At 42.1% G+C, this 8,080-nt stretch overlaps 1 long non-coding RNA gene across 3 annotated transcripts; it reads right to left on the bottom strand.

Moving 5' to 3' along the window:
• Window positions 1-3,336: 3,336 nt before the first annotated feature.
• Window positions 3,337-7,086, bottom strand: LOC136117555 (uncharacterized). Of its 3 annotated transcripts, none has more exons than XR_010655094.2 (3): window positions 6,367-7,086; window positions 3,724-6,310; window positions 3,337-3,667 (listed from the first exon to the last, which is right to left on the bottom strand). It is a non-coding gene; the product is annotated as an uncharacterized lncRNA (long non-coding RNA). The 3 variants fall into 3 exon arrangements; XR_010655095.2 differs by having other exon boundaries at window positions 3,337-3,664; XR_010655096.2 differs by having other exon boundaries at window positions 3,724-6,307.
• Window positions 7,087-8,080: the final 994 nt, after the last annotated feature.

The following is an 8,080-nucleotide window of genomic DNA, read 5'->3' as shown; positions in this document are numbered from 1 at the left end:
AGCACAATATCGTTACTAAACTCCTGTGTAAGAGCAGTCGAAGTGGAATGCAGTGCAGAGGGTGAGGCAGAGGGAAGTGCTTCTTGAAGCCGTGCTCCTTCTTGTGAAGGAAAGGAAGGTGAGTTTCACAGAGTGAGGTGGTTCCCCAGGGTGTGGTGCTTAGATCCGCATGCACGACAACTACTGGAGTTGCATTGCCGAACTTGATGACCAACCTTAAGACAATTTATGCAAAGACCGAGCCGTTTCGCTTCTTGAAGGCTATTCGCAGGAGACAGGATTTTAAAATTTTGAAAACAAGAAATGGAATGCCCCGTATCATTACAGAATATACAAATCCAAGGGTTAGCACTCGAGGCAACAAATGCTGATCTACGCGCATTGGGTGTTCTGTTACTTCCCACCTGATTGCCCGGCGCATAGTTTGCCATGGCAAAGTCCATAGTCTCCAAAGTCCTGCATCGCTGCTCCAGAAATGATGTTATTGACTCCCACGTAGGAATTAAATTGACGAAGGCAGGGTCTCCTAAACGCTCTTCCCACTTTGCCTGACTTGCCGGATCCAACTTTTGGAACAGGACTTGGACGATGATGCATCCTGCGATTTGTTTCGTCGTGCCCAGTCCTTTGAGAGCACGAATATGAGCGTTGAATTTATCGGACAGCTCCCGAAGTGTCGAGACGGAACCACTCTGCACCGCCTTAAGTCCCAGGATCTCAGTAATGTGTGCCTGAAAAACCAAACGTCGATTATCAAATCTGTTTTTCAGCAAATCTAAAGCAATTGCGTAGTTGCCATCCGAAATTTCCAATGAGCGAATAGTTTCCAACGCTGCGTCCCTCAGGCACGATCGTAGACGATGCAGCTTTTCTACGTTTGTGAGGTCCGGATGACTATCTTTGATCGTGGTAAACATAGAAAAAAAGTCAGACCAATTTGCATAACCTCCAGCGAATTTTGGAAGCTCCAGTGGGGGCAGCAATGCTGCCCTATGTCGAGGCTGACGCTGCTGGGGGCCGAAAACTCCCGGAGTGATGCCGTCAGCAAAAGTTCAGTGCGAAAGAAGCTGTGAGGCGCGCTTTGAAATTTCGGATCGAACCGATGACTTCAGAATTACGAGAATGTCATCAAATTTCTTACTTAAATCACTTTCAATTTCCTCGAAATCCAATTCTTCCAGCTCACCGAGCACCTTTTCAAATGACTCTTGAAGCTCATCAATCAACTCCAACCTCACATGAAGACCGGATTCGTCGCATGAAGTTAACGCCGCACTTGATAGGGAAATACAAAGCTCTCCACTCTATTAAAAAAAAGCCGTTGCCTTGCGTTTTAAAAATATTGCCCTGTTTGCATCAGCGGTAACATCTCCAAAAGAAAGAAATTCGGCTCCAGCGGGAAGAGCGCAAAGCAAACGAGGGAATAACAGCCCGTTACTTGGCTATGTACGCTTCTATGTAAAGCTGATTTTGCGCCTTATATATTTATAGCGCTCACTGCATTTAGGCCCTTATGATTGTTTCTCCGCCAATGCACCGCAGCCGCAAGAATGAAAAAAGTCAATAAATAGACTTATATGATTTGCACTTAGTATTATTTATGCACAAATCACGTCGGTGTCACCAATGTTGAACTAATATGCTTTTTTATTAGTAATTGCTAAATTAAAATACGAATTTCAGGTTACTTTAGGCTTGCTAACAATTTATTAGCGAGAGAGAGCACAGCAGGCGAGACGAGAGTGCATTTAATGTCGAGATCAGAATTCGTACTACTTTTACAAAGGGACAGCCAGCCGAATGCTGGGCCCAAGAATGCAAGTACACAAAAAACGACAGAGCTAGATAGAGAGAGCTACCTTTCGCGATGCAATTAATATAAGAGATCGAATTAAGTTAACTAGCTGCTGCGGCTGCGTGACCCGACAAATGTTCTTGTTGATTTGTTGAATTTCTGTACCAAAAACGAGTTGTTGAATATGATGCATTCCGCTTAAAGACATTTTGCAATTCAAGAAATCCTCTGCTGACTTTGACTTTATTAAGGACACGCATCACGAAAGCAATGACCCGCAGAATGCATCGATAGGATGGAAACATGTTGATTACGTCATCACGTCATCGCCACCGTTACCAATATTGCCACACTTTAGGACTGTTGTTTCTCGTTTCTAGTTCTACTTCGCTAACCTGAGAATTTGGGGTATGTTAAGGCCTTTTCGATGAGTCTCCAAGTAAGAAAGGGGGTCCACAAAACCACACAGTATCCTTAAGGTCAGATGCTGCGCAACCTCTAGACACTATGGTAGCGAAATTATCTTTGTCAGGTACGTGCCTTATCCTAACCGTTGATGATTGCATCTCTAAAATCCGGTTGGTGACGGGATAGAGGGTTCTATGACACGATTTAGAGTGACAGAGGCAAACTTTTCTGGAGATTGCGCTGCTTCTTGCGAAGAAGTAGAAGCTAAAATTCCCTGGTGAAGCAGGGTGTAGTGCTTAGATCGGCATGCATGTCAATTACTGAAATTGCATTGTCCGCCAGACGCTCTTCCCATTTTGCCAGACTGGCCGGATCTAGCTTTTGCAGCAGTACATGGATGATGATGCATCCTGCGCCCAGTCCCTTTTGAGCGCGTATACGAGCGTTAAATTAATCCGACAGGTTACGGAGCATCAAAACAAAACAACTCTGCACAGCCTTTAGCCCCATGATCTCAGTATTGTTTGCCTGAAAACTAAGCGATGATCAATAAACTTATCTTGCAACAAATTCGAATCAATAGTAAAGTTGCCATCCGAAACTTCCAGCGATCGAATGGTTTCCAGCGACTCTGCGTCTCTTAGACGGATGAGGCTATCTATGATCGTAGTAAACATAGAACAAAACTCGGACAACTTCGCATAGCCTTTATAAAATTTCGGAAGGTCAAGAAGGGCCAGTAAGGTTGCCCTATGTCGAGGCTGACGCTACTTAGGGCAAAAGCACCGGGAGTAATACCGTCATCAAATGTTGAGTACGAAAGCAGTTGAGAAACGTGTTTTGATATTTCCGTTCGAAATACCAGAATTTGCGAGTGAATTTCGGTGAACGCCGTTAGCCGCCATGCAAAGAACAAAAGCCTAGTACTCAGATCGGCTAAGAGTTTCACTTGTCGAAAAATGTTATTCTTTGTAGTGTAACCGAAGTTTTCAAAGTTCACCCGCAATGCATGTCAAGCCGCTGGGTTTGATTCCAAACGGAAAACAAATCAAATGGAGAAATTTAAAAAGGAGGAGTCTGCTGGTACACAAAAAAACTAAAATAAAAAAACAAATGGCATGTTCAGCGAATGATTTTATTTGTGTAAATTAGTAGTTTAATGATTCCTTCTTGTCCCATGGACGCTTCGACATTTTTCCCGCTCCACCGCAGTCCAGCTCAGTGTCCCAATAGGCATATTGGACCATGAGGAAGTGGGAGCCGGATTGAGAACGGGAAGTCGCCCAGCATCCTGGCTGTGGCTTGCTATGACTTCTTTAACTGTTCCTTAGCGGGCGCCCTACTTTCCTCCTCCCTATAGAAGTCAGCGGGTCCTCCAGCTCCGCTTAAGCTGCCAAGTAGCTGGTGGTGGTGTCCGGAGTCCTATTGGCTAAGTCGTCGGAAATCGTATTACAGGTGGTGCTGCTAAAAAAAATACTTCTTTAGTACAAGGCAACCAAGTTCTTTTGGCCAGATCTTACTTTCTTTTCTGCCGGGCGGGTCCACGCAGAGAAAGTAAGTTCTTCTCAGGCGAATTTGGTTACGTTGCACTAATATAAATCATTTTATGCTTCTATAAGGGAGGAGGAAAAAAGGCCGCCCGCTAAGGGACAGCTGGGGGATATCAGCCATTGCCAGGATGCTGGGCGACTTACTGCAGCATCAACGGAATAGCCCCGTTCTTAATCCGGCTCCCACTCACTTAAGGTCCTTGGCACATGGCGAATCGGAGTAGGACTGCAGGTGTCGCGGAGAAGACGGCGAAGCATCCGCGACACTGGATGGAAGTCATAAACTATTAACTAACATAAATATAAACATTTTTTAAACATCCATCTATTACTGTGTTTATGCGATGCCGAATTCACGCTTTCATTTCGGGATTTCAGCCGATTCGTGTGTGCATAAACGCCATTTCATGAATTCGGCAACACACGAAAGTTGACTATGAATTCAACCTCAAAGCGTGAAATGGTGACAATTAAACTCCGGTAACTCTATATAATTATCGGAGTTGCCAGATCGATATAAATACATAAATACACCTTACATTTAACAAATTATTTGTTCTTTCAGTGCCAATGGGAACTAGTTTTAATCTTTTATTTTGACGGTAAAAAATGTTATATATGTTTAATAATCGCTAACACATTTTTCCACCGGTCCGGCATCTCTGTCAACTTAGATTGATGAAACGCATGAATTCGGCCGTGTCGCATAAACAGGAGCAAATTTTATTTCACGCTTTTAAAATATCATAAAACCCTTTGAATAAACATAATATATATTTACTTCTTTGTGCACCATCAGACTAGTATTTTTTAAATCGTCAACAAAACAAACCCAGCTGCTTGACAGCATTACTATGCTACATACATTGCGGGTGAACTTTGAAAACGTTGGTCATAATACAAAGAACCTTATTTTTCGACCAGTGAAACTCTTAGGCAATATGAGTACTAGGCTTTAGAAAAAGACATATATATATGACAATTACTGGTATTTTTTTAGGTAAAAGGGGATGGTCTCTTTAACATTTGAACTTTAAACTTTATAGCTTAAAGAACTTCAACTATCTATTTTTATACCTGTTACTCGTAGAGTAAAAGGGTATAGAAGATTCGTCGGAAATTATGTAACAGGTAGAAGGAAGTGTTTCCCATAAAGTAGATATAATCTTGATCAGGATCACTAGCAGTGTCGATCTGACATGCCCGTCTGTCCGTATGAGTGCTGAGATCTCGGAAACTATTAGAGCCAGAGTGTTGGGACTTGTCATGTAGATTCTTGGGCTTCCTGCGAAGCGCAGCAGGGTGTCACGCCCACTCTAACGCCCACAAACGACTCCAGCACTAAAACATGTAGGAGCGTTTGTTCTTATTATCAATACCTATCTATGTGCCAAAAGACATTAAAAAGTTATAACAAAAAAAGTAATATTTAGCAAGAGAGATTGCACACCACAGGCAGCAAATTAGGCTAGCTAAGGGCGCTATAGGCAAGTTAGCGCTTTAGGCCAATCGGCGCTATAAGAATAAGAAGATATGTGGCGCTATTGGCTAGGTGTGAAAGTAAAAAAATTAGAGCTGCTTTAAGCATATCTCTGTCCCACTCGCACTCCAATAAGCTGAGCAACGGGTTTATCTCCGGCAGTAATTTCTTCAAAAAGCCTTAAAGTCATATTTCTGAGTGCTGTCATATAGCTTTGTCTTTAAGCCTAGTACTCAGATCGCATAAGAGTTTCACAAGTCGAAAAATCTTATTCTTTGTAGTGTGACCGAAGTTTTCAAAGTTCACCCGCAATGCATGTAGCATGGTCTTACTGTCAAGCATCAAACGGAAAACAAATCAATTGCAGAAATTTAAAAAGAAAAGAGTTTGCTGGTGCACAAAGTTACTAAAGTTAAAATAAATGGAATGTTCAACGAATGTTTTCATTTATATAAGTTAATAGTTTAAAGCAGCGGTCGACAACACAGACCATCACAAGTTTACCTTGCATTAGTGTGAGTGTAAAAAACACGAAGTTGGCGCGCAGCGCGCTGAAGGCTGACGTTTCTCTGTTTTGCACTGAGAATCTCTGCCGCAGCAGCAAAAAAGCGCGCGCAAGCGGAGAAAAAAAGACCAGAAGACCCATGCCGAAGTCATACGAACATCTACGTTATACGCGAGCGAGCAGCGGATGGGCAGAACAATTCCCTATGCTCACTTAATAGGCCGCTGCCGACCGCTGGTTTAAAGCTTCCTTCTCGTCACACGGATGCTTCGCCATCTTTTCCGCGCCACCGCAGTCCAGCTCCGAGTCCCAATTGGCATATTGGACCTTGAGGAAGTGGGAGCCGGATTGGGAACGGGGTTGATCCGCTGATGCTGCAGAAAGTCACCCAGCATTCTGGCAATTGCTGGCTATGGCTTATCCAACTGTTACTTAGCGGGCGCCCTATTTTCCTTCTCCCTATAGAAGCGAGCGCGTCCTCCAGCTCCGCTTAAGCTGCCAAGTAGCTGGTGGTGGTGGTATCAGCAGTCCTAATGGAGAGGTCGTCGAAGATCGTATTACTGGTGGTTCTGCTAAAAATATAATTCTATTAGTACAAAGCAACCAAATTCTTTCGGCCAGATCTTACTTTCTTTGCGAGAACACGCACGTCAGGATGTCCATGTAAGTAGCGAAGTCCCACTCGGTTTGTTTTTTCCCACTGGGATTCCCTAGCGGATACCCTCTAGCACTGCAACTATTCTGCGGACTTTCCCTGTTGTGGTATTGCTTCCTGCCGCTGAAATCCCACAATAACGGGCAACAGCTTGGATAAGGCGTCGTATTTCATCTGCACTGACCTCCTGCAGTCGATTTTGGCGATTTCCTTCCATTTTTAGTTTATAGTTTCCACACCGCCTTTGCACGAACACCGCCAACGATTAAATTTCTTATTCTTTGGGCCGCGGCTAACGGCGTTCATCGAAATTCACTCGCTAAGTGTGGTATTTTTTCTGGTATTTCCTTAGCTCATCTGAGTACCGCGCGGAATAACAGACCCGAAAAAAGTCGTTAGCCGCGTATTTGCCTCACGCTCACTCCTATGGTTGGCAATCGCGCAAATATAAGGAATTGTATTAAATTAGTAATAATTACTCGTCTTACATTTTTATATCAAAACATGCAGAGTCTCAAGGGCTATACAATCTTAAGATTAAACTGAAATCATAAGAGCCGTTTCTGAGAAATAAAAAAAAGCTTAAAGAATCGGAATAAAAAAACGTTTGCATATCATTTCTAAACAATGGTTTAAAGACAAATCATATTAGAAAGGCGTGCACAGTATTTCAAAATACCTTTCGAACGACTTATAGCACAAGACTGAAGCTTTAGTAGTTCACAAGTAACGGCCATAAGAAATTTGGCTTTTTATAGCTGTTTTCACGCCAAACTTGCTAGTTTTCCCAAAAGTGGTAGAACTAAAGTTTCTTAAATTAAGCTGCTTAACATCATCTTACATTTTCAGGACCCTAAAACAACGTTTTGAGACAAACTGATTACAGCTACCATATTAAGCTTGAGCAAAAACGTTACAGCTCTATAAATCTTTCGGTTTTCTCATTAGTATACGACTAACTCTCGAATTTCGGAACTTGCGCGTATTAATAATGCGATGTTTTGCGAATTTTCCAATTTTAAAGAGGTCATCTAAACGAAAATTAAGCTTTATTATTTTTCAATTTGAAAGCTTAGTAACGGGTACCTGATAGTCGAGACTTGACTATGGCGTTCACTCATGATTTTAATTAACACGCCTCACAGAAAATGGTTCTTGTTGGTTCAAGTTGTTTTGTTTTTGTGTTTAAAAAAGTGCAGCCGGCAAGTGTGGCAAGACGTCTAGCCAGGCGGGCAATATGGGATCCTTCTATCTATTCGAGAATTCTGTTGGTACTCCACTAAAATAATTGTAGTCAAGAAAGCTCAGCTACGACAGCAAATTTTATAAGAACAGATCAATGCAATTGCATTTGGATTTCAATATATGTAATCTATAGCAAAGATGATACAACGGCGAAAGCCGGAAGATTTATTAGAAATCTTATATTAATGAAATCGAAGTTATCACGCCATTCCTAATAGCTTTTTAGGATATTCAGAAAGTTAGCAGCTCAGCAATTTCAAGATTTGTAAATAGGACACTAATCAGCTTATGACCGAATAAAATAGAGAACAAAGAAATACTCTTATTGACAGATGCTGCAGCATTTATATTCTGATATAAAGACAGCTTAGAACCTTCAAATACTTTATCTGAATATAATTTACAATACTGTTTTGAAATCGGTTCGATTTTTATTCCCAGA

The sequence above is a fragment of the Drosophila suzukii genome, chromosome 3 (assembly GCF_043229965.1).
Source record: "Drosophila suzukii chromosome 3, CBGP_Dsuzu_IsoJpt1.0, whole genome shotgun sequence".
NCBI lineage: Eukaryota > Metazoa > Arthropoda > Insecta > Diptera > Drosophilidae > Drosophila > Drosophila suzukii.
The sequence above is the reverse complement of the archived record's forward strand: the minus strand, read 5'-3'. Positions and strand labels throughout refer to the sequence as shown.